This window comes from Pan paniscus, chromosome 2 (genome assembly GCF_029289425.2).
Source record: "Pan paniscus chromosome 2, NHGRI_mPanPan1-v2.0_pri, whole genome shotgun sequence".
NCBI lineage: Eukaryota > Metazoa > Chordata > Mammalia > Primates > Hominidae > Pan > Pan paniscus.
Genome location: NC_085926.1, coordinates 6,835,984 through 6,863,967, shown reverse-complemented (window position 1 = coordinate 6,863,967; position 27,984 = coordinate 6,835,984). Strand labels below are relative to the sequence as shown.

General features: G+C 37.9%; 1 long non-coding RNA gene across 1 annotated transcript; it reads left to right on the top strand.

Annotated features, from left to right (window-relative positions):
• The first annotated feature begins 606 nt into the window (after window positions 1-606).
• Window positions 607-27,984, top strand: LOC129397371 (uncharacterized). Its single transcript, XR_008624689.1, has 3 exons — window positions 607-1,792; window positions 6,517-6,588; window positions 14,496-27,984. It is a non-coding gene; the product is annotated as an uncharacterized LOC129397371 (long non-coding RNA).

The following is a 27,984-nucleotide window of genomic DNA, read 5'->3' as shown; positions in this document are numbered from 1 at the left end:
TATATTTTATGCTTTGTTTAAGCTAGTGTGAGTCCAGTCTCTCAAAATTGAGGGTACTAATTTAGATGGTTACTGTTTCAAGATAAGCAGCTATTAATTCTTAGCTACTGATTCTTATACTCCTCTGAGAATGAACTATGGAAAGTTTAGAACTCTACGACATAAAAGCGTAGTAGCCCTGGAGTCAGTTCTTGATTTGGCTCTAGACCTTGAGGATATACTATCAAACTCCACATTACACTGGCTTTAAATGACCAGTTGAATGGGAAGTAAAATTAAAACTTAAAAAGGATTGAGTATAACTGATGGACTTTTAAATTGTCTTAAAAATACACTTTGTCATGTTCAGCTCATGATAAGAAACGTAGCAATACTACAAAAAAATACAAAAATTAGCCCGATGTAGTGGCATGTATCTTTAGCTCCAGCTACTTGAGATGCTGAAGTAGGAGGATGGCTTGAGCCCTGGAGGCAGAGGTTGCAGTGAGCCGTGATTGTGCCACTGCACTCCAACCTGGGAGAAAGAGCCAGACCCTGTGAAAAGAAAAGAGAGGAGGAGAGGAGAGGAGAGGAGAGGAGAGGAGAGGGGAGCGGAGGGGAGGGGAGGAGAGGAGAGGAGAGGGGAGCAGAGGGGAGGGGAGGGGAGGGGAGGGGCAGCAATAGTGTAGATTTTTATATGTGTGTTAGATATGTGGGATATGATACTTTGCCTATTTAGGGCTAGTAGTAATTGTAAAGTAGTACAGTTCGCTTTATTGTAAGAATCAAACCACATCGCCCTTGCATTCTAAAGACCTGCTTATCTATGGGCAATGGAGGCATTTGAATATGCTGGTTGAACCTCATGTATTTCTTGAATCAACTCTGACCAATGTGTGAGGCTTATTCTGTTTATTGGAGACCTACTCTGTTAGGCACTGAAATGGGCAGTTTATATGCAATGCATCATTTAATCTCTGCAATGAATCTATGAACATGTTTGCTATTATTGACATTATCCTAATTTAAACAGAAATAATGATGGTAAATAACACTTTTCTGGTAGTTTCTTTGATCCAGGTACTGTTCCAATGACATACACATGCTGATATATTTAATCTTCATAGTAAATTAGGAATTTATTTAATTCCCCAAATATATAAGGTAAGTACTTTTATAATTACCTCTATTTTTCAGATAAAGAAATTGAGCTGCAGAGTTATTAAAAATGTTGCCAATCTCATCAATATAATAAGTGCCAGAGCTTAGATTTGAACCCAGAAAATCTATCTCCAAGGTCTGTGTTTCAGTCACTGTGCTTCCTAGCTTGTGGATACAGAAGCAGAGCACACTTGTGTCTGTGTTCCCCAGACATGCTTTTAACTACTGTACTCTATTGCTTGTCTGTGTATCAGTAGATGCTGATGTATATCAGCAGGGGGTTCCTGAATTTTTACTCTTTGGGAAGGCACCTTCAGGGCATGTCTAGTGAACCATTGGTACCCGCTTGTTCGATTGCTGTTTTTTTTTTTCCCCCCCCTCTTCCCACAGTCATATGCATGGTCCATATAAGAGGTAGAGAATGTCTGTTCTCTATCTGTCTTCTAGACCTGCATATGCTATGAATACCTCTACTGTATCTTAAGGTCCTGGACAAGCTGCTTTGCTTTGTTAAGACCCTCTCTCTGTGTGACGTCCTGTTGTAGCTTATTGAGATGCTACTGTCAACCACCCCTAAAACCCTGAAACTGCCAAGTTCAAAGCCGACCTGAATTGAGCTCAAGTTCAGTGCCTTGCTTGAAGTGAGTTGAGGGTATGTTTCCCTTTCTGGTTATTACTTAATTCAGTAAATATTAACTGAGTACAACAATGCTATTTTCACAATACCAAAACTTGGCCATCCAAATAAGCTTTGTGTCTTTCAGTGTAGTCAACTTGGATATTATAGATCTATTTCTAAAATGTTCAAAATATTGGGTGATTCCCTCTGGGAAATGTCTTAACATGTTTTAATATGTCTTATGAGACCGTCTACTATATTGTTTAATAGTCACCTCATTTAAGAGTCAAACAATATTTCTTTAGTTATTCATGTATGTTCCTTACAAGTTTTGATTCTTTGTGATTTTGGCCCATTTCTCATTATCCTTTCTGCATAGAAATTGTGTAAGACAAGTTGATGCGAGTATCTTAGCCATAACAGTTCTTTATTTTATGACTTTGTTCAGTCCCTCAGATCCCCACAAAAAGAAAAAAAAAAAAAGGTATTTATAAACCATAAAAATTGAGATCTAGCCTCATTTCTGTGGGAGATGGTAGAAGGTAAGCTCTTGTGCACATTCATTCAGCCAATCAACCTCGATTGAGAATTTTTGCTTCCTCATGATGAACTAATTGGTCCCAGACTTCCCCTCTCACTTACTCCCAATCATTAGAAAATCAGACAGAATATATGAAAGAACTTGTTTAAGCCATTGGGTAATTAGCAGCTCCAGACCATGATTCCCAAAGAAGGGGAACAAATTAGGAGAGCTCTATGAATGTCATGACTTTCTGCTTCGTGCCACTATTCAGACCCAAGCTGACCATGATAGATTGATAAATTTGAGGAGATAGAGATCAGAGTTCAGAGAGGTTAAGGAGGGTGTCACCTGCATCTTGATGAAGGCTACACACAAGATACGCAAGATGAAGGCTACACAAAAAGAGGACCAGAAACCTGTATGAGGTTCCCTTGGAGTTTATCTGAACACTAAACTGTGAAAACATAGGATGAGGATCTGGGACATCAGGAAAATAACAACTATTTGGGAACTGCATCAGAGTTCACGCAGTGCAAGGAGACATTTGCGCTCTGACCCTTGCTGACCAGGAGACATTTGCAGAGCCCTTGTTGAACCCTCAGAGCATTTAGTAGAGACTCTAGAGAGATTACACTTTAATAGTAGGGCTAAACACCTACCCTAAAACATCTTAGAAACAAGTCTGGAAAGCGTCATGCTGATCTGCAAGTAACTTAAGCCTGCTAAAACAAAATTTAACAATTGTTAAAAGTAGACAGTGAAATACTGACACTTAACCCTGTTACATTTACATTGTGCAGAATCCAGTGAAAATTATAAGGCATGTAAAATGCAGGAGAAAAATAACAGATTTTGGAATTATATATTTTCGAATCAGCAGACAAATACAATAAAACAGCAAGGTAGACAGAACACTAAAATAACCCCAATGGTTCTATTATATTACATGACAATAGGGCTTGTGCAGACATAATTAAGGTTATTAATCAATTGACTTAGATAGAGAGATTATCCAGATGAGCCTAACCTAATCACATGAATCCTTTAAATGTAGAGGCTTTCCTTTGGTTGGTTGCAAAAGAGGAAGTCAGAGAAACTCGAAGCATGAGAGAGATTTCACTCTGTAGTTCAACCTACAGAACGGTAAGATAAATGACTGTTGTTTTAAGCCACTAAAACTAATATAAACAGCTAATGTAAATATTCTCAAGAATTTGAGGAAAACATGAGCATAATGGGGAGAAAAGTGGAAAACACAAAAAAGAACCAATTAGAATGTCTAGAGCTGAAAAATACAATATGGGAAATAAAATATCTGAAATTCATTGCCTGTATGTAATAGCAGTTGCACACTGCAAAAGAAAACATCAAAGAACTTGAAGACACATGGAACGCTGATCAAAATAGACTCCATAGTATTCCATAAAATAAGTCTGAATACATTAAAATATATTGAACCTATTTTGACATGAGAACATTAAATTAAAAATAACGAAATGTCTGAAAATCACCTTGCATTTAAACATTAAACAGTACACTTTCAAATAACATACCGTTTAAACAAAAAATTTATTTATTAAAAAAATACTAGGAAATATTTGAAATGACTGACAACAAAAGCAACCTGTTGAAATTTATAGTGTGTAGCCTAATGTAGGTCTTGGGAAGATATTGAAAGCTTCAATCCTTATATTAGAAAAACATATTTAAATTTAATGATCTAACCTGTGCATTAAGAACTAGAAAAATATAATGAATTTAACCCAAAGTAGAAAAAATAAATAATAAAAAGCATAACTCAATAAGAGCAAACGTGTAAAAATTGAGAAAAAAATCAATAATACCAAAGCTGTTATTTGAAAAGACTAGTAAAAGTGACAATGTATAGCTGGACATATTAAGAAAAGAGAGAAGACAGAAATGACCGATATAAAATGAGTGGACATCACTCTAGACCCTATACTTATTAAAAAGATAAGAAGGCGGGTGTGGTGGCTCATGCCTGTACTCTCAGCACTTCGGGGGGTGCTGAGGCGAGCAGATCAAATGAGGCCAGGAGTTCGAGACCAGCCTGGGCAACATGGCAAAACCCCGTCTCTGCTAAAAATACAAAAATCAGCCAGGCATAGTGGTGCATGCCTGCAGTCCCAGCTATTTGGTGGGCTGAGGTGGGAGGTTCACTTGAACCTGGGAGGTGGAGGTTGCAGTGAGCTGAGATCACAACACCACACACCAGCCTGGGCGACAGCAAGACTCTGTCTCTAAATAAATAAGAAAATGTTATAAGCAATTTCATGTCCAAAAAATGGATAACTAAATGAAATGAACAAATTTATTAAAAGGCACAATTTGCTAAAACTGCCACCAAAAAAAACCCAGATCTGAAAATGTTTATGTCTCTTAATTACAAACCCACTGTTTATAATCATAAAGTACATTAAAGAGACAAACCTTTTCCCACTGTTGCCTAGGGCTGGTGGCGGGAATTAGAATTAACTGTAAATGGGCATGAGAGATCTTATGAGGGAAATGAAAATGTTCTAAAACTAACTATGGTGATGGTTTCACAACTTGGTAACATGAGTAAAAATTAGTAAATTGTACTGTTTAAATGAATGGGCTTAAGATAAGTGAAATAGATCTCAACAAAACTGTTTAAAATAAGATAAATAAAATTATAAATATATATATTGTTTCCACAAAGAAAATTTCAGGTCTGGATAAATTTCATCAAACATTTAAGGAAAAAATATCAATCCTGGACTCGAATACTTGACCTCAAGCAATCCTCCCACCTGGGCCTCCCACAGTGCTGGAATTACAGGCGTAAGTCACTGCACCTGGCCCATCCTCAAGACTCTTAGAAAAAAATAGAAGAGAGGACAGCAGGAGTGGAGAACATTTCACAAAACATATATTTGTTCATTACTGTGTACAGTTAAGTTATATAATACACACACAGGCACACATGCAGAGAAAAAGAATGTATATGTTTACTATGCAGATGATAATAGGCACACAAAAAGATGTTCAACATCATTAGTTATCAGGGATAAGCAAATTAAAACCATGAAGAGATACCACTACCAGTTAGAATAGCAAAATCTAGAAAAAAAGACTCAGCATTCCAAGAGTTGGCCAGGACTTGGAAGCAATGGTAGTTTTATATACTACTAGTCAGAATGTAAAAGGGTATTACCGCTTCAGAAAACCTTTTATCAGTTTCTTATAAGGCTAAACACACACTTGCTATGCAACTCAACATTTTTGCTTTTACTCAAGGACATAAAAATGTGTGTCAACACAGGTTTCCATTTGAATGCTTATAGCAATGTTATTCAAAATAGCCACAAAATGGAAACAACGAAATGGCCATCAACAGTACAAACATATTGTGTTATATCCCTACAATGGAATATTACTCAGCTATAAGAAAGGAACAAACTGTTGATACACACAACATAGGTAAATCTCAAAAATGTTATAGCAAGTAAAAGAACACAGACAAAAAAGTATGTGTCATATGACACCTTTTATATGAAATATTACAAAAGTCAAAATTAATGTTAAGTAATAGCTTATCAGTCCAGGTCTGGGGTTAAGAAGTGGATTGAGTAAATAAGGGTATAAGATACCTCTATAGGAATTATTCTGTACCTTGTTTGTGGTAGTTGTTATGATATAAAGTTTTACGTTTACTTTATATATTATAAACTCATCAACCCATATTTTTAACATGTGCATTTTTATCTAAATTATACCTCAATAAAATTGATATAAATGGTTAAAAAAATCTTGTAGTCTTATACATTTCTCTCATTTATAAACTAAAGGGATTTTTCTCTCTGAGTTTTACCATTTATTTCAGCTCTAATTACATGCCATGATTCTATAACTATTGATAAAATATAAACTTGTATAATGTCTCCTCATGAGCTTTTATACTTATATTTGTGTTGCTTCTTGTAAAACACATTATTTTCCCATAAATCTAACAATGATTAATGTTATAACTACAACTTGCAAGAAGGCATTGATAAAAACTGCTTTAGAAATCTCTTTCCAATATTGATAAAGTCTTACTTAGGAAGTTAGGATCATATATGTCTTGCTCCTACTTGAGTGGCTGAAGTAAAGAGCACACCTCAGAAATCTTTGAATATAAAATACCATTTGATTCTCTTGCTTTCCTTACTCTTTAGAAGGTAACATTCCATAATTTTATCCCGAATAGCTTGCTGTATGCCATATTTGCCAAAGTCATGCCAGCTTCTTCACATCTTGTCACACACTCAGCAGTTATGAGGTAAGCTACTGGTTCCTGTGACATCTTTGGTTAATCTTTTTTTTTTTTTTTTTGAGAGTAGAGTTAAACTTTTGCTTATCACCAATTGATTTTTCTTTTCTTTTTTTTTATTTCTTTTAATTTTTTAAAGAGATGGTGTCTGTCTATGTTTCCCATACTGGGCTCGAATGCCTGACCTCAAGCAACCCTCCCACCTGAGCTTCCCACAGTGCTGGGATTACAGGCATAAGTCACTGCACCTGGCCCACCCTCAAGTTTTTACACATGGGACAAAGTTTAAAGTCCCTGGGATGGTAGAGCTGCATTTCCTAGTTAATCCAGTCAGGAAAAATAGATGCAGAAACAACCAATCTGTTAAAGGTAACCCAATAGAATCAAGCAGTTAACAACCAGAATACTTATTTCCAGAGCAACTCAAAATGTGTGATATACCTGACAGAGTTTGGGCATTTATGACTCAATTATAAGTAAATGGATTCTTTAGAGACTTCATGAAATCAAAAGATTGAATTATGGGGAGTTAAAACAACTTTAGAGGGTTGATAGAAATGTTCTACATTTTGATTGGGATAGTGGCTACGTGGGTAAATCTATCTGTCAAAAGTAATGTCTTCATACACTTAAAATGTATGCATTTTCTTCATATAAACTATACTTTGAATAGGTTAGTAACCATTTTAAAACAGTAACAGTGGAGAAACATGTCAAATACTACCTACCTCAATCAGGTGACTAAAGTTAACATAAACAGTGGTAAACCAGGTCGATAGTACATACCCTTGATACAACGTGATAAAATTGGCACACTACTTCTGTCGTCTTCCTCCTACAAGACCATAACCCTATTTTAATTATGAGAAAAACATCAGTGAAATACAAATTGAGGGACACTCTATAAAATACCTGATCAACACTTCTCAAAAGAGCCCATGTCGGCTGTGTGCAGTGGCTCACGCCTGTAATCCCAGCACTTTGGGAGGTTGAGGCAGGTGGATCAAATGAGGCCAGGAGTTTGAGACCAGCCTGGGCAACATGGCAAAACACTATCTCTGCTAAAAATACAAAAATTAGCTAGGCGTGGTGATGCACGTCTGTAGTTCCAGCTATTTGAGGGGCTGAGGCAGGAGGCTGGCTTGAACCCGGGAAGTGGAGGTAGCAGTGAGCCAAAATCATACCACCGCACCACTTTACTCCAGCCTGGGTGACAGAGTGAGACTCTGTCTCAAAAAGAATAGTAAAAATAAAAAGAGCTCATGTCACCAGAGACAAGGAAAGCCTGATAATTTGTCACAGCTAAGAGGAGTCTGAGACATGATGACTAAATGGAATGTAATTGTTTGGGTGGGATCCTGGGTCAGAAAAAGGACCTTAGGGAAAAATCAAGAAAATCTGAATAAAATATAAAATTTAGTTAACAATAATGTATCAATATTAGTTCATTAATTATGATTTATTAATAAAAATGTTAATAATAGAAAAATCTAGATGTGGGGTATACTGGAACTCAGTGCTATCTTTGCAACTTCTCCATAAATCCTAAGCTCTTCTCTTGAAGTAAAAAAAAAAAAAGTTTATTAAAATTGCCTTGAATAGACATATGTAAAACATCTGCAAATTCATATATGTATATGGAAGAGGCAGTATTAGGGTAATCATATAATTATTGTCCAAACCTGGGCATGTTTTAAAGTGGATGCTGTTAATAACCATTTAAGGATAGGAAGATAAAGTATAGGTCACCCTAAGTGGAAAGCATATTAAATATTCAAGTTTTGATTTTACACTTCCTGTGTTTCAGTCCAATCTCTGCCACTTGCTTGTTTTTATAAATTACTTTACTGAACATTATTTCCAATTTGGGAAGGACAGTAATATTTTCCTTACCACGTTTGGGAGGATTAAATAAGATAATTAAATTAAAGTGTTTAGTTAACACAATTACTGGCACATAATAAATGCTCAATAAATCATAGATGGCATTTATGCATATCTAGACCTTAGTACATTTTGTTAAAAGGTACCTACATAGTTACACAGAATTCTACACTAATGTGTCCTCTTGATTTTCATCCTAACCCAACAGTGGTCATACCAATACTTACTCTTTGACAGTTAGCATAGATGTCACCAACAACATACATGTTCCACCGAGTATTTGTTAGGAGATTGAAGGACATTTGCAGTAATGTTAATGAAGACAAAAAATAATAATAGTAAATAATGTTGGTTACATGGCCTTTTTTCCTTTGAGTAACTCTCCCCATCTTACTTGTCCTGATCTTGTTGGATCTGACAGTCTGAGTTCCAGCACCTAGATGCAGATGTAGCTCATGGACGTGACTGAAGCACATCCTCTTAGATCCAATGATTGGTTCAGAAGTAGACTTAAGACTACAGCAGAGTCAATCAGACTCATGTAGGGAAGAGAGGTAACGCTTGTCATTTGCATTCATGACTTGTAATGATGTTAACCCCAGGCTGACAATAGTCTTCTTTGCCATAGTATGAAGAGACATTTCCTGAGGATGAAGCCAATTTAGAAGCAAGCAAAACTAAGAGGTTGAGAGAAAGATAGAGTGGGCTGGGCACTGTAACTCATGCCCATAATCCCAAGCACCTTGGGAGGCTGAGGCGGGCAGATCATGAGGTCAGGAATCAAGACCATCCTGGCCAACATGGTGAAACCCTGTCTCTACTAAAAATACAAAAATTAGCTGGGTGTGGTGGCGTGTGCCTGCAGTCCCAGCTACTCGGGAGGCTGAGGCAGGAGAATCGCTTGAACCCGGGAGGCGGAGGTTGCAGTGAGCCGAGATCGAGTCCCTGCACTCCAGCCTGGTGACAGAGCAAGACTCTATCTCAAAAAAAAAAGAATGTGCAAACAGTAGGTGAAAAGAAGGACAAAGTCTTCGGTTTGATTCTGGACATTTTCCTCCTCCATTATCGTCTCTATTTCAATCTGCTATGCGGTCATTTTTCTCTGATGCCTTGTTTGTCCTTGAAGAACAAACTTGCAAGATAACCCATACACTCCCTCTTTATTTGTTCATTATTCCTGCATTAAAATTCAAGGGGATTTCTGCCCCTCCTTGTTATACCTGTTTGTCTTTTATCTGTATATCTGTCACTTTGCTGTCTCTTTGCATTTCTAATTTCTTGTCCACATTTGCTCAATGAGAATATTCACTGTAATCAGCAGATCTCTTTCCTCTGCAAGTGATGGAAACCTAGTGCAAACTAGATGAAGCAAAAACGGAATTTTGTTGACTCATGTTACCAGATAGCAAGAAAAAACTAGCGTCAGATATGGCTAGATCTAGGTGCTTGAAAAAGTCACGAGACTTTTTTTCTTTCAGAGTCCTCTTACCTTTACATTTCTTTGCTTGTTCACTTTATTCCTTCTTGCTGTGTGGCCAGGCTCTCTGCACCTGCACACAAGACAGACAAGCATACTACCAACTGCCTTACGGAATCCTTAAAGGTTAAAATACAAAGTAATAGAGAACTCTATGCCAATGTCCATAGAACAAATATTAAAAATATCATAAACATAATCTGATTGGGCAAAATTGAGCCATGTTTTCTTTCAGGAAGTGATCAGCCATTGTGGTTGAGACACTCACCACAACTATGCTCATGATAGAGGAGCAATTCCACGCTGAAAATAGCAGGTGTTTACTCAATATAAAGTAAAATGTGACTAAAAATAAATAAATAAGCCAAAAAATAACATTTTTATTATAACAATGGGAAACTGATTTATGAATTTCTCTAGTTTTAGGTAGTAAAGGAATAGGCTTGAGACAGAAGCTACATAGAATGCTACAGGGTTCTGTAAAATAGTCCTTTCTTCATGAGGTTTTCCATTTTTCACTATAAAACATGTCTTGCCAAACTATCAAAGATAAATATTTAATTATTTTCTGCCCAACATTTCTAGGGTCACATATAGAAATTAGCAAGAGCTGAGTTCTATTAAATTACAGTACTAAACATTTTTCTTGACTCATCACACCGACTAGGCATATAGTCAACTGACATTCAGCCTGCTTTACCTCTTTGCATTAAACTATGAACCCACACTTTCCTCACTTCTTACAGTCCCAATTATAATTCTTAGAATTCCTAAAATAGCTCATTGTATTCCTTAAAACCCTGGAACAAATGGCCATAAATGAAAATTATCATATGGTCAGATACCTTCAGTCAGGTCTCTCAATTCTAATTTACATCTTACATCATCAAGATTAGTGATTCTCAGCTAAGATGATGTCACTCCCCAAGGATATCTGGCATTATGTGGAGACATTTTTGATTGTCATGACTGATATCTTTTCTGTTATCTAGTGGGTTGAGGGCTGAGATGGTGCTTAACATTTTATGAAGCAAAGGACAGCAACAACAACAAATTATTCAGCCCCAAATTTCACTGGGTCTGAGTCTGACAAACCCTGGTCTAGATTAATAACTCTCCAGGGATTATGAACAAAATCATCACATCTCTATCACTTTATTCAATATGCACAATATATTCAAATAGGTGGATGAATAATTACATGAAGGCAACATGCAGTAGAAAATAATAACCATTAATGATCTCAGCCTTCTGTATAGCTCATTTCTTTCATTTTTTTCTATTTTTGTCAAGCCTTCATGTTCTTTATGGCATTCCAGTTGAGCTCTTAGATCTTCAACAGAATATAAAAGTGAAATAAAAAACATGGTGCACTAAAACTCAAGAAACCCTGGTACTAGTTCCAATTATGTCTTGTATTAGAGTTATGACTTGGTAAAATAATTTACTCCCTTAGAAACATGATTTCTACTTGTTTAATATAAAATATTTAGATTAAGTCATTATTTTAAGTACTTTTTCATGTAATAAAGAAAAACAAAATGTAAAAACAAACCTACAGAAACACAAAGGTGAAAAAAAAAAAATTCAAGAAGCCAGGACCCCTACTGATTCAGCTTGTCTCTCTTTCCCAACAATGGCACCGAAAGGGAAATTCTTCTAAATTCATTTTGTTAATCACTGAATTCGTTGACTTCTATTTTTCTTTCGAGTTCTGTGTTTGATGAATAAAACAAAATTTATTCATTGTAGGTTCCATTTTTTTAATAAAGCAGGAAATTTCCCCTGACCCCTTCACAGATGGGAACTGGAGTGCGGGCAATGGGGCTGGCCCACTGCTTTGGTGCCAGCAGGGTCAAACTCCACTCACTTGAATCCATTGTGTTCAACTCCTTGCAGGAGGGAGCATTTAGGTGAGAGGGTGCAGGATCCAGGGCAAGTGCCTTTGGGCACGGCAGGTGCAAAAATTCCATGTAAGGCCTGTGGCAGTGTCTAGCAGGGAGTATCCACAATCCTCCAAGCCCCCAGAGGGCGTGTGTTACAGTGTTCTTTTAGTTTTGCCATCCACAACAGCTTAGGTGTTAGACAACTCAGTGGGCCCTCTGGCTTTTCACGTGAGGTGGTGGTTCTCCACCAGTGAGGGCAGAGGGTCAGGATAACAGCCTTTAGTGTCCATACCTGTGACACTGAGCTCTTATTGGGTGTCCAGGAAAAAATAAGGTCACACAAAAGAATTGAAGGGTTGTCAATGTGGAGGATTTTATTGCTGATGAAAGTGACTCTCAGCGGGAAGGGGAGCTGGAGAGGGAAGGAAGAAGGAAGGTGATCTTCTCCCAGCATCCAGCTGTCCGCGGCTGGACTCCTCTCCAAAGCAACACCGGCAAGCCAACCCTCTGAAGTCAAGCTGCTTGTCTCTGACATCAAACTGTAGTTTCTGACGTCTAGCAGCTTCTCCTCTTCTCTGCCTCTCTTTCTTTGCTGGTGGAGCCTGAGGATTTTATGGTTACGGACTTGGGGGTGGGGTGGGCCACGGGTGGTTTTAGAAAAGTCAACGTTCAAGCAGGAAAACAAGAATGCCTGTTCTCACTTTGGGCTGCGGTTCCAGACTTGAGCATGGCGTCCTTACCAGGGAACTGCCCTCTTCTGCCCAGAATTTTCCTGCCTCCTGTCTCTATCAATAACACTTTGTTCTCTATTGAGAACTAAGGCTCGCCTAATAAAATAACTAAATGGTCTTAGATACCATAATATGGTTACATTTCTGAGATAAATACATAGGGGCTTCTTCAGAAATTATTCTGAGACCTACAGTCTCATGCACAGTCAATATAGTACAGGTGAGATTTTAGGTGACAACACCATTTTGTTTCTGTCAAATTATTTGAGGAGAAGGCTTATTCAAGGTTTGCCTAAAAGGGACAGTTCTAATATGCCAAGCCACAGAGAAAACCATGTTCCAGAGACAGGGAAAAGAGATGGAAGATCTTTCCCAACAGCAATCACTTGATACAGGAAAAAATATGTTTAGCAAATAAAACAAAATACTTCTAAATTCTAAAATAATAAAACAAAATTAAAATTACAAAACAAAATTTTCTTTGTTAACCAATGGATCCTTTTAACAATGTTTACACAAAAATCTGCAGAAGAGATTTTGGAATGCCAGAAAATGAGCAACAGTATAAAACCGGCAAGAGTATTTACTAAGATTTTTTTTCTCCATGTTTTCTCTTCTCTTAATCAGCCTTAGCAATTACATCTAACTTAAGATTGCCTGTTAGATTTTCCCTTTGTTGCATCTTTCCTTGATGTTTTGGTGAGGAAAATGAAAATCAATAGAAATTCTGTGGCACGGCCCTGACAGTATTTGACTGTATGCATGGCTTCAGAAGTGCTTTATTTAGATTGAGTTAAAATTGATAGGGTTCAGAACATGCTTCACCCAAAATATGGTGCTTTGGCATATTGAATGTTTGAAGCTGAAGGAATTTGAGAAACAAGAGGTGCAGTAAGGACCTTTTCACCTTCCCATGGAGCAAGTTGGAAGACCCTCATTTGAGAAGTGTCCTCCTTATCTTTAAGACAGAGGCTGTTCCCCTAGCTCACGACTCATGGCTCCTACAACTTTGTCCAATCACATTTTTTCATGGCTTTCTACTGTAACTGCCCAAGGGGTTTTTCATTGCCCATTGCCCAGATAGAGCCAATTTATCAAGGCAGGAGAATTCCAACAGAGAAAGAATTTTGCACACATTGAGCAGACCAAATAGAAGGCTGGAGTTTTATTATTACTCAAATCAGCCTCTCCAACGATTTGGAGGCTAGGTTTCAAAGGTAGTTTGGGGGAAGGGGCAGGGGTGCAGGTGGGAAGTGGTCTTCTTGTGCATTGAGTGGCTTCTGGAGTGGGCCACTTAGGAGCAGTTGGCAGGTCCAGGTGGAGCCATTGGTAGAAGGATTTGCAAAAAAAAAAAACCTGAAAAGCTGTTTCAAAAGGCCAATATTAAGTTCTACAATAGTAATGTTATCTGCTTGAGTAATTAGGGAAATTGACTATCTTGTGACCTGCAAAATAATGACTAGCAATTGTTTATGTCTATACCTCAGCGGAATTCAGGATCCTCTATTCACCTAGCCTGGAGGTCTCTCATTAGCTTTACAAAGGCAGTTAAGTTTTGGGGAACGGCTGTTATCATTTATACTACAAACTAAATGTCTCTCATTAGTTTGCTTGGCTTAATCTCAGAAATAATTAAGGGTATTTTGAAGGCCAAAGGCAAGATGAGGATTGACCAGATCACATCTCCCCCATTGCCATAATTTTCTCACTGATATAATTTGTGAAAAGGTGGTTTTACTACTTTGTTTTTCAAACCTAGTATAAAAACACTCAGGTTTAGCTGTTTATTTGGGTCTTCATTTCTTTTTGAAGCTCCAGTGCTACATAAAACCTATATTAAATAAATTTGTACCCTTTTTTTTCATTAATTCATCTTTTGTTACAGTTCCCAGAGGAGAACCAAGAAGGGTTGAAGGAAAATATTTTTTCTCCCTACAGTTTCTGGTAATAAGGATGAGATACCATTGCCCGGGACATCTTTCTCAGTCCAGAAGCTGCAGTTGAAATCTGGAAACTTGCCCAGGCGCAGTGGCTCACGCCTATAATCCCAGCACTTTGGGAGGTGGAGGCAGGAGGATCACCTGAGGTCAGGAGTTCAAGAACAGCTTGTCCAACATGGTGAAACCCCAGCTCTACTAAAAACACAAAATTAGCTGGGTGTGGGGTACATGCCTGTAGTCCAAGCTACTCGGAAGGCTAAGACAGGAGAATCACTTGAACCCAGGAGGCAGAGGCTGCAGTGAGCAGAGATCACACCACTGCACTCCAGCCTGGGTGAGACAGAGCAAAACTCAAAAAGAAAAGAAAAGAAAAGAAATCTGGAAACTTTAACAAAGTTGGCAAAAGGTAAACATTCTTTAAAGGGTTAATTGGGCTTGAATTTGGTTCACAATTGGAATAGGTATACTTTGAAGATTTGGACTTGTACATCCAAAGGATTTTTCTTTCTTGAGGGCTCCCATTCTAAACAAATGTCCCTTAAGTGTCTATAGAAATATCAAATTGAAAGAAAGGAAAAATGAAAAAGAAACAATTTCTTAACTGGTCTGAGAAAAACACATGAAAACACCAAAAAACTCCCTTAAAAAGATTAGGAGGTAGAGCTCAGACTTAGAACAAAAGTTATGAATTGCAAAAGGCACTCAGAAAGGCTGAGACTTAGGTTAAAAGGGATAGCCAGCAAATAGCTTTGAAAAAGGCCCCAGGGAACCCAGCAAGGCTGTTTCACAGACCCTTATAAAGTCCACTTATTTCATGAGACTCTATAATCAAACTTTTTCAGCTCTAGGCCTTCCCATTCAAATTACTTTGCAAATGTATTTTAGACCCCAATCATAAAAATGTACTTAATGAGGGGAAAAATCTTTTTTTTTCCTGAGACAGAGTCTTGCTTTGTCCCCCAGGCTGGACTGCAGTGGCGCGATCTCGGCTCACTGCAAGCTCCGCCTCCCAGGTTCACGCCATTCTCCTGCCTCAGCCTCCCGAGTAGCTGGGACTACAGGCGCCCGCCACCACACCCGGCTAATGTTTTTGTATTTTTAGTAGAGATGGGGTTTCACTGTGTTAGCCAGGATGATTTTGATCTCCTGACCTTGTGATCCGCCTGCCTCGGCCTCCCAAAGTGCTGGGATTACAGGCGTGAGCCAGAAAAATCTTATAATTACCCTAGATTTCTGACACTATAATAAGCAAATATGTTTCTTAATTCCTTCTTGGAGAAAACCTACATCATTTCTCTTTCACTTGGAGATATAAATCTTACCATCTCTTTGGAAATGCAAACTTTCAAAAAGGTAACTCTTGCGTTCAACTCAGATGGAGAAACAAGGGAGACATTTTGGAAATAAACTGCTACTTGATATTTTCACAGCATCCCTCACCCCAAATGTAGTCCACAGCTTCCATAAAATTACTTATCAAGTTCATATGAAATTCTTAAAAGTCTTTTTCACAAATATTGCTAAAAAAGCTTTAGCTTCCATTGAGCAAGTAATCTTGACTTACTTGCTCCAACTGCTAGAAATGTAATAAGACAAAGATGAGAATCAACTCTTATATAAATAAGCAAATTTTGTGTTTCTGTACCTATACCTCATTTATGGCTAAAATTTACAATGAAAGCTATAAAATCTCTATTGGCATCTGTCTGTATCTTTATGAGTGTATGTATGTTATGTGTAATACTTTCTACCCTTGAATGGTTGAAAATTAATTTTAGAAATTAATTAATTTCTACCATAGTCATTTATAAAATTTTCAGAAGAAATTATATTCAAATTGGCTTTGAGATAAATGCACACTTATATAAATTGTCACAGGTGCATCTGGTTGGGACTGGTGTCATGGGCAGTAAAATAATTTACCAAAACAGTCATGGGTGAAGAAAGGCAGATTTATTAGAAAAGACAGGAGATACGTTGCAAGAGTGCAATGGGCAGCACAGCAGAGAAAGGCAGGGACTGAAGGGAAGTACTAGATAGGTTGTACTGGAGGGTCTATATGCAGATAAAGTATGCAGATAAGGTCTTGCTGCTGGGGCTGTGTGCAGAACGAGGTATTTGGGAATAGGATGTCATACCAGTGGGTTGTGTGTGATTAGCCGTTTCTCAGAACAACTGTTCTCCTCCATCTGGGGCCTCTTCCTGGTTGTTGCTTACTTATCTTCTCAGGACTCCACATTTAGTATTCCTAAAAGTCTCAGAAATATAAAACTAACCCAAATGCTTTTCAAGTTCATGTGGCTTATTATACTTAAAGTATAAAAAAAAAAAAGACTTAGTTTGCAAACGAATTAGTCCTACTTTGATTATCTTTGATAGAAATGGAGGTGACTATAGAGACAACAATTATGTTTCAATGGCAAACTATGTCACATCATCTGAATTATACAATTCCATTCCCCCTGTTCATTGGATTTGAAGTTTTATTATCTACTGTAAACTGGATGGATCCTGCTCAATTCTTTCAGCTTCCTTGAAAATGTGGTTACAACTCTTCCACATTTTACATTTTTCTTTTACCCCCCTGATTTGGCACCTCTGAGAGCTAAAGCCTGATTGCTCACATCCTTATTTGGAATACCTAAAGAAGCCTTGCAAGCTGAAACTGGGCACTTCCATACTTTGCTCTGAGAATAAACATAATGGTGTGGTACAGTTTGGAGATTTCTACCCTCCAAGTCTCATGTTGAAATTTCATCCACAATGTTGGAGGTGGGACTTAATGGAAGGTGTTTGCATCATGTGGGCAGACATGGATGGTTTGCTGCTGTTCTTGTGGTAATGAGCAAGCTCTTGCTCTATTTGTTCCCATAAGAACTTATTATTTAAAAGAGCATGGCACCTTCTTCCCCTCTCTCTTTTTCTTCTCTCTTGTCATTTGACATGCCTGCTGTCCTTTGCCTTCCAATGGGCGGAAGTTCCCTGAAGCCTTCACTAAAAGCAGATGCTGGTGCCATGCTTCTTGTACAGCCTACAGAACTGTGAGCCAAATAAGCCTTCTTTCTTTATAAGTTATCCAGCTTCAGGTATTCTTTTACAGCAACACAAACAGGCTAAGACACAGTGCCATCACTAGAGGCATTCAAACTGCAAACCCAAAAATATGTTGGATGTCCACTGTTACTGTCACTCCACCATCTCAGGATACTTTCAGCTCAATATCTAGAAATGTTTAAATTGCACTCTGGATTCAAAAACTGAGTTTATAGCTTGTTTTAACAATTAACCTTTTTTTATTTGTGTTTTCATAGAAATACCCCTACTTAAATGCTTACTGCTCACACCTCATGGAGGTTTAACTTGGGTAGGCAACCTACTTCCGCCTATACTACTGAGTCCAGAAATAAGACACAGCTCTTTAAGCAGAGGAATCTAATCCCAGGACTGAGAGACTGGTTCAGTGACGTATGGGACAATCTGCCAGCTCACTTTCTGGGCTGTAAAAGCTTTGGGGAAAAGTTTCAGATGGAGATATCATAGGGTTCAGAACATACTACCCCAAAATATGGTGCCTTGATATATTGAATGTTTTAAGCTGAAAGAATTTGAGAAAGAGTAAGTGTAGGAATGACTCTGACTTTTCCCTGAAGAATCATAAGACTTTTGTATGAGAGGTGCCCTTCCTGTACCTGGGAGAAAGCAGCATCCTTATCTCTGAAGATGAAGAGAGAGAGGCTGAGAGGTATCTAAATGAACAAGCCTTGATAAGTCAACCCCATTTTACTACTCTTATCTCATACTCCCTAATCCTACCATATTTTTTCATAACTTTATACTCTTCATCAAACCTAGTATAAACATAGTCAGGTTTAACCATTTTTTCTTTGGGATCTTCATTTCATTTTGGAGTATCCCATGTCACATTAGACTTATAGTGAGCAAATGCGCCAGGTGTGGTGGTGCACGCCTGTAATTCCAGCACTTGGGGAAGCCAAGGTGGGTGGATCACTTGATCCCAGGAGTTCAAGACCAGCCTGGGCAACATAGTGAAACCCCATCTCTACAAAAAATACAAAAGTTAGTTGGGTGTGGTGGTGCATATCTGTTGTCTCAGATACTTGGGAGGCTGAGGTGGGAGGATTGCTTGAGCCTGGAAGGCAGAGGTTGCAATAAGCTGAGATTGTACCTCTGCACTCCAGCCTGGGAGACAGAAGGAGACTCCATTTCAAAACGTAAAAAAAAAGAAAATAAAATGCTTTTTTTGTTTGTTTGTTTGTTTTGTTTGTTTTTTAGTTAATCTGTCTTTTCTTATAGGCCTCAACTGAGATCCTAGAAGTGTATAAGGAAAATATTCATTTTCCTCCCCTACAAAACTATTGAAATGTTAATACTTCGAATCTGGTTAAACCTATTCAGTGCTAGAAAGAATTCACGCCTCAACTCATACAAAGTTTTTCTTCATGCTATCAAATTATTTCTTCTTTCTTTCTTTCTTTTGTTTGTTTTGAGACAGTCTTGCTCTGTCACCTAGGCTGAAGTGCAGTGGTGCAATCTCAGCTCACTGCAACCTCTGCTGCCTCCTAGGTTCAATTCTTGTGCCTCGGCCTCCCGAGTAGCTGGGATTACAGGCATGTGCCACCATACCTGGCTAATTTTTGTATTTTTAGCAGAGATGGGGTTTCACCATGTTGGTCAGGCTAGTCTCAAACTCCTGACATCAAGAGCTCAAGAGATCCACCCACTGAGGCCTCCCAAAGTGCTGGGATCACAGGTGTTAGCCACCATGCCTGATCTCCTTCTTTTTTCTTTCCTTTCCTTTCTTTCTGTGTAGTGTCAAATACCTTGGCTTTCTTAAACTTTCAAAACAAAATTTCCCAAGTAACTATTGTAGAATATTAATCCACAAATATGTTCATTTATTAAAAACTAGATGACCAATTACACACTCTTGTGGATATTTTTTGTTCTTACTTGCCAAACAAATTTTCTGAGAAGTCTTGCAGTAAAAATAATGTTAAATTGTCTTCCCAAGTTATTTCACTGTGGGACTATGTCCCAACCTTTTCCTGTATAGTTTTTCAAGTAATAGCTATTAGCACCTGTGAAGGTAGCAGGAAAAACTGGAAAATATTGGTCTTTGATTTTTATCTTCCTTCCCTTCTATTTTTTTCAAAACCTTTTGAATCTGCACTTTGACCCTTTAATATGCTACTCCCTTAGTAGCAAAAGCACTTTTCCAAGAATCTCCAGTGATTCTGAATTTTTTATTTAAATAATGTCTTTTAATTCTCCACTCTAACTGGGTCTCTGTAGTGTATATAAAACCACCCATTACTTGATTATCTTGTGCCCCCCCATCAAGATTTAAAAAATATACATTTCTTGATTTTCATCCTGTATGTCTTGCTATGATTTGAATGTCCCCTTCAAAACTCCTGTTGAAACTTAATCCCAATGCGCAAGTATTGAGAGATGGGATTATGAAAAGTAACTGGATCATGAGGACTCTGCCCTCATGAATTGATTAATCCCTTCATAGAGTAATGGATTAATGCATTGTCATGGGAGGGGAACTAATGGCTTTATAAGAAGAAGAAGAGATCTGAGCTAGTGTGTGAGTCTGCCAAGCCCACTCACCTGATAGCCTGCATCACCTCAGGACTCCTTGGAGAGTCTACACCAGTAAGAAGGCTCTCACAGATCCAGCCCTCAACCTGGGCTTAGCCTCCATAATTGTAAGAATAAGTCTCTTTGCTTTATAAAGTACCTAGTTTTTGGTATTCTTTTATAAATAACAGAAAGTGAACTCATACATGTCTCCACCAAGAGCATGTTTCCATCAGGACTCTATCCTTAGTTCTATTATTTCTTTTGTTTTATTCCCTTTCCTTGTGTGATTTCATTCACTACATGTGTTTTAGTTATAATGATTGGATGCTAATGACTCAAACCAGTATTTCCAGCCCAGACTCCAGTCTTGATCTTGAGAATCAAATTTTAGTCCTTTCCAAATACTACTCAAAGTTTCCTGGGTAGGAAACTTTCTCTCCCTCACTCCTTCGCCTCCCCTCCGCTCCCCTCTCCCTCCTCCTCCCCCTCCCCTCCCTCTCCCTCTTCTCCTCATCCTCCTTCTTCTCCTCCTGCTGCTTCTCTCTGTCGCCCAGGCTGGAGTGTAGTGCCATAATCACTGCTCACTGCAGCCTCAACCTCCTGGACTTAAGCAATCCTCCCCTCTCTACCTCCTGAGTAGCTGGGACTACAGGCATGCACCACCATGCCTGGCTACTCTTTTCTGAATTTTTTTTAGAAACAGGGCTTCACCATGTTGCCCAGGCTGGTCTCAAACTCCTGGGTTCAAGTAATCTACCTGCCTTGGCCTCCCAAAGTGCTGGGATTATAGGCATAAGCAACTGTGCCTGGCCTCCTTCTTTCTTTCTTTTTTTTGTAGAGCAGCACTTATTATAGTGCCTTTATAATTGCACAGTTCTAATTCTTGTTGGTTAAATCAAAATTTAGAACCAAATAAGCTACATGGATTAGTAATTCATTTAAGAGTTTGAAGTCAGATTAATTTGCCATTGGTCAAATCACTTAATTTATTCAGCTCTCAGTTTCATCTGAAAATTGGAGAAGGTGGACTGGATAATTGCTCTGCTCACTATTAGCGTTACCTTTCTTTTTTTTAATTTTTCTGTTATCTTTTTTTAAAAAATAGAAAAAATGTTAAAAATTATTTAAAACAAGAGAAGCTTTGCCTATGAAGTTATGGTATTTCAGTACAAATATATACATTTAATAAACTTTTCTGAGTGCCAAATTAGTGTCAGGCATTGGGGTAGACATTTTAAAATGAATAAAACATGCTAAAGATAAGTAGAAAGAAAATTCTAAAGAAAGTGATTTACATTTCTATTTAAAGTTTACATTCTCCATATATGAGTTAAAAAATATGTTCTACCAAGTCTTAATTGAAACTAAAAAGAGCTTAAAAAGTGACTGAAAAACATCATAAATTTATTGTTAAGGGAACCACTGAAGAAATGTATAATACTAAAAGCTTCTATAATTTTGAAACTTCAAATAAAATTTGTCCTAGTTTGGCCAGGCGCGGTGGCTCACGCCTGTAATCCCAGCACTTTGGGAGGCCGAGGCGGGCGGATCACGAGGTCAGGAGATCGAGACCATCCTGGCTAACACGGTGAAACCCCGTCTCTACTAAAAATACAAAAAATTAGCCGGGCGTGGTAGCGGGCGCCTGTAGTCCCAGCTACTCGGGAGGCTGAGGCAGGAGAATGGCGTGAACCCGGGAGGCGGAGCTTGCAGTGAGCCGAGATCGCACCACTGCACTCCAGCCTGGGCGACAGAGCGAGACTCTGTCTCAAAAAAAAAAAAAAAAAAAAAAAAAAAAAAAAAAAAAAAATTTGTCCTAGTTTCAAAGACTTAAGAATACAGTCTTCTTTAAAAAATATTTGGACCATTTTAACCACTAAATAATTATTTCATTTTTTGTTTGTCATAAATTTTGAAAAAATTAAGGAAAGTCAGAAAATAATACTGGCCTAATATTGATCAGAAATGCTGTAAGGTCAAATAATGTCACCTACCTACTCATTTTCCATGTTAATGGAGAGGTTATGAATAAGGCATGTTGCATACAGTAGTTCATAAGTGAAAACCATCTGCAATAGCATTGGACGCCCTGCTGGTGTAAAGTTATCACAGTATTTCGGAGCCACATATATGAACCAGAAATCTCAGGGGATTGAGAGATATTTCAACTTAACTCTTCACACTGGAGTGAAGAACAATAAGAAAAAATTGTAACTGATATAGATTGACAATCAGTGATAAGGGCACACATTTTATCCAGCTATTTTTATGTTCTTAAAACTTGGTCTAAATTATGCAGAAAATATTACATAAAATACTGGAAAAAATATATAAAAGTAAGAGAGATAGGGAACTATTTCTAATAGTTGAAGCCATATACTTTAAATTTTTGTCTTTATGGAATTCTAAGCATAGAAAATATTGATGGTGTGTGTTATCCCTTTTTGGACCCTTTTTGCATTCAGGGACCAGACCTTATTCAACATGATATTCTCAATACATAGCAGAGTATGTGCCCACAAGAAGGTGCTCCAAAAGCTGATGAATCTAGTTGCGCTGAAAGAAAACAGGAAAGAAATATGCGATATATTCATGATAGTAATTACTATGACAAAAATAAGTGTGTAAATACAGTAGAATCTCTTTTAACTGGTCCCCACTTAAATAACCCATTGGATTAAGTAAGAATTATACTTTTCATTATAAAACATAACACTATGTTGATCATCTAAGGAATGCCCAAGGCTACTTAATTATATTCTAGTATTCTCACATTTCTGCTGACCCCAGATAAGCTGCATACTTATCAAGAATCGTTTTTCTTCCCAGATCTGTTTTTTTCTAAGTGTACTTTTTATTACTTCCTTCATTATTTATATAACCTAATGGAATATGAGCATGGAAAGAGAGCAGTTCCTATGAAAACTATGTTTAATGGTTTCAAAATACTAATAAAGGCAAGTTACAAAAAATATTCTTGAATTATGTGCAGAAAAAGAAGAATAAAAAAGATTGGGAGTGAGAATAAAGATCTCTGAGGACTGTAATCTTGCATTGTTTCACAAATATGTCTGAGTTCTCATTTCACTTAAAAAAAACAACGGGGAAATAAATGACAATACATTATGAGTATAGTTTATACAAGGAAAAGAACATAGCTCTTTAATCAGCAAACTCATTGAAATAAATTTAGTCCTACTTCAAAATATTGGAAAATGAACGACAGCTTAAATAGTGTATCTTTATAAAATATTTCATGATTTATATGACTTAAATGATTTTTCTTATTAATTGATCAATTAGACTAATCATGTTGAATAGAATACTTCCATTCTATCCAATTTAAGCATGATATATGATACCAAAAATCTATTTTAAAAATACTTCCCCCGGGTACCTCTTCTTTCTGGTAAGTCCATTTCTTTCTTTTTACTCATTCTACCGTGACAACTTGGCCATGAAATTTATCACCCCAGGTAAAAATAGGGTACATTCAGCCCAGAATAATGCAATCACTGTTCAGTTCCAAGTTGACTTCAAAGTGACTTGTTTTTCCCCATGGCAAAAACAATTTTCATATCCTGACTATGTCAACAGCAATATCAGAATCTCAATATTCCAAAGAATTTTGTACCTAGTAAGATAAATGCCAATGTTGGATCAAAAAATATGTATCAGGTATGCTTTAGTTAGTGGCCTTTCAATCACTTATAGATAATTTTTAAAAAATTCTGTTCTTTCTAAAAAGGTTCTTAGAAAGTTTTATTTGCATTGTTTCTGAGGTCTGCTTTTAAAAATCATGTTGTGATGCATTTTTTCTGCTAAATACCCTGAAAGTTATTCCCTCTGAAAAGGAGTTGCTAATAGGCATTTGCATTTGGGGAGCGAGAGATCAGATTGGTATGTCTAAGAAGAGAGTAGTCACGAGACAGCATCAAGCCTACACAGAGTGGGAGAGGGGTCCAGAAGTACTGAGATGCCTCCAGAGGAAGAGCTGAGGCATGAGGGCCAAACTTGTGGAGAGGCTGGACCCATTATGGTGAGGGAATAGGTAGAGTTGGTATGGATGCCTTAACATGGATGGTCTATGTTAGGGCCTGAAGGGTGGCATTTCTGAGACTCAGAAGTTCTGAAGTAACAATGGAGTCAAGTTACTCGGGAAAGAGAACCGCTATACTATGAATAGTCCATGAGTGATAAGTCCATGAGCCTCAAGATTCAGCAACATATAAGGCAAGATGTGAAACCACAGCTCAGGGTTCAGTTGAGCCGTGAGTCGTCTGGAATTTATCTGAACCAAGCAAGAGCAGAGCAGGTAGACTGGGGGCCATTTTCCCAAATCAATGTAGATAGATAGGTATCTCTATGCACCTAAAGTAGACCTGCACTGGGAAGGGGAATGATGGAACACCCTTTGAGATGGGTTCCTACAGATCCATTCTCCCCTACAATGAGTTTATAGGAAATTTAAGTTTTTCTGAGATTCGCTTATGGAGAAATAAGGAATCTGTATTCTATTATTTCCAATATGAGTGGGAGTGTATACATCATTTTTTTACACATACACATACACACACATTCAAATATGAAAACTAAGAAAAGGAAATGAAGGTATTGGAGAGGAAAACCATGTTTATCTCTTCATAGAGAAAGCAATATGTATTCCACTGATTCTGTAGAAATTGCAGTGAACAAATATGTGTAGTACTTGCCTTGGTTTTACCTATTAAAATGATCTATGGGCAGTTCTGACAAATAGAAACTCTCTAATGTGCACCCTCAAAATGTCTTTATTTTCTATTTATTTATTTATTTATTTTGAGACAAAAGTCTCACTCTGTTGCCCAGGCTGGAGTGCAGTGGTGTCTCAGCTCACTGCAACCTCCGCCTCCCAGGTTCAAGCAATTATCCTGCCTCAGCCTTCCAAGTAGCTGAGACTTCAGGCATCCGCCACCACACCTGGCTAATTTTTGTATTTTCAGTAGAGGCTGGGTTTCACCATGTTGGCCAGGCTGATCTTGAACTCTTGACCTCGAGTGATCCGCTGTCTCGGCCTCCCAAAGTGCAGGGATTACAGGCATGAGCCACTGCTCCTGGCCTTCATTTTCTAATTTTTCAAAGCTCACGGCTGATACATTGGGCCAGTACATTTAATAAGAACAATGACATCTGATCTCGGGAGACGTTTTATTGGAAGAGTTCTGTTTTCTTGTGAAACGCATAACATGTCCCTAATAAACCAGACTCCACCTTTTTGAGAGCACTAAGGCGTATTTTAAAGAATCAAATATTTAGCAAATCAACAGTTCTATCATCGTGGTACCAAACAACCAATTTTACTTTTTTCTCCCCAAATTTATTTTTTCATTATCTGAGAGCAAAGAAAGCAAATCGTTTTCTCATATTCTGGTATTAGAGGAATAGAATCTTTCATGTCCAAGCTCCCAAAATTGCTTTTTTTTTTTTCTTAAATTGATCATTGTTTTTTTTAAAAAAAATCCTCTTACATAATATTGTCAGAGAAATGTAGCAGTGAATTTAAAACAAACTTAGAATCTGTGAAGACGCACCTTTTTGAGAAGACTACCTTGGCTGTGATCACGTTCTCCTCATAACCTTCATGCTAATCAGACAAGGGTGTTTCCTAAAAGATACACAACCCTGAGTCAGTTATATCCTATTTGACGTAAGTAAGAATTACAGATTAATTCCAGAAAAATCCAAGAGGAGTAAAGGTCTTTCCATGAAGCTAATTTTGCTAAAAGAAATTATTTTTATGTCCTCCACTCTTTTATATTATTATCAATCTTTCTAACTTTCTTCTATTATACTTTCCAGTAGTTAATAGAACATTCTCTAGTTGCAGTTCGGTTGTTTTGTTTTCCAAATGTGTTTTATTCCCTGACCTAATGGGAAAATAAAGGTTTGCTTTTTCGCTAGCACTACACTTCCCAGGTAGCCATGGTCTCCTGTGAGGTCACTAGAATAGCACAGAGATGTAGCATGTTGTATTGACTTGGTTCTCATTATAGCTGTTCAATTCAATGGTTGTGTTTTTTTCCCCCAAAAATCATTAGTGGTATTCGATTTCTACTAATACTGATAATTCAACCTTGAACAAATGGTTATAATTCTGCTTCTCATGGCAACTACATTCTAATGAAAGAGATGAAAAATACACAATAAATATATGCAAATATAACCTCTCATAACCTCTCATTTAAATAGTACTTAGGAAAAAATGGGATATTGAGGCAGATAATACCAGAGGGTATGGTGGGGAAACCTATTTTCAATGAGGAAGGCAGGGAGGTGACATGATGGGTTAGACCGGGAGGTGAGAAAGGACTAATTGTAAGGGGGAAAGAAAGAGAGCAAAAAAGAAGGAAAGCAGGAAAAAAAGAAAAGGAGAGAAAGAGAGGAAGAAGGAAGGAAGGAAGGAAGGGAGGGAGGGAGGGAGGGAGGGAGGAAGGAAGGGAGGGAGGAAGGGAGGGAGGGAGGAAGGAAGGGAGGGAGGGAGGGAGGGAGGGAGGAAGGGGAAAGGAAAGGAAAGGAAAGGAAAGGAAGGAAATTGGTGTTTTTATCTGGGGAAAAATGTGAGACTAGATTTAGGAAAAGAGCTTGGAGTAGAGAAGAACTAAAACAAGACCAGGGTAGCCACAGTGCCGTAGGAAAGGCAGAAAGTGACCTTGGATGAAGCTGGAGCCTTGGTAAATAGCGAGGACATAAGAGTCATGATAAGGCCTTGCTATAATTGCAAAAATGTTAGAGCTGTTCCTTTTTGAAATATGAAATGTTCAGACAGGACAAAAAGGAATGGATTCTTTGTTACGTTTGTAGAATTCTGTAATGATAATTGCCTTCCAAACTCGTAAAATCCTGCCTATCACAAACCCATCTCCACTTGATGTCTCACTTGAAGCCATCCCTATCATCAGCTTCATAAAAATGCGAAGATGCCCATTGCACACGTTGTAAGATGTACGGTGCATTTTTTTCTAACCAGTGCTGTTCTCTTTAGCAGGAACAAGATCTTTCTGAGGAGCAAGACTGTGAGCACACACAGTTCAACAGAATTACTTCAGGGCAGTGAACCCAGTCTACCTCTCAGATCTATGCTGCTATCCTCCTAATTGTGGTCCATCATAGCCACAGGCCATGGGTTCTAGAAACTGTTTCCTCACTGTAGTTTAAATTATAATTTCCATATTTATCTCATTTGTTATAACTTTCAAATCGATGATCCACTCTCCCTTTCTCTTATGGATAAATTAGCCAACCTATTTTACACTCTGTTAATTTTACCCTGTTTTTTTTTAGATGGAGTCTTGCTCTGTCACCAGGCTGGAGTGCAGTGGCACGATCTCAGCTCACTGCGACCTCCTCCTCCTGGGTTCAAGTGACCCTCCTGCCTCAGCCTCCCAAGTAGCTGGGATTACAGGCACGCGCCACCACACCCAGCTAATTTTTTGTATTTTAGTAGAGATGGGGTTTCACCATGTTGGCCAAGATGGTCTGGATCTCCTGACCTTGTGATCTGCCCGCCTTGGCCTCCCAAAGTGCTGGGATTACAGGCGTGAGCCACCACGCCTGGTCTGTTTTCATTTTTCTAAATCTCACTTTTGTAAAGCCCAGTTTATTAAATTATTTCCAAGAACAGTCAGAAATAATTGTGTTTGTAACCAGAAAGTTTTAAGTGAAATTCATTTCTGAGGAGTACATACATTTCTCATGGGGGAACTATGATGGGTTCATTGACCTTTTTGCAAAATTTGGCATTTAAGGAAATAAATTAGAGATTTCAAACTTTTATTAGGAAAACAGCAACAGCAACAGAACAACTCCAAGCACTATGAAATATTACAATTAATAAAAGT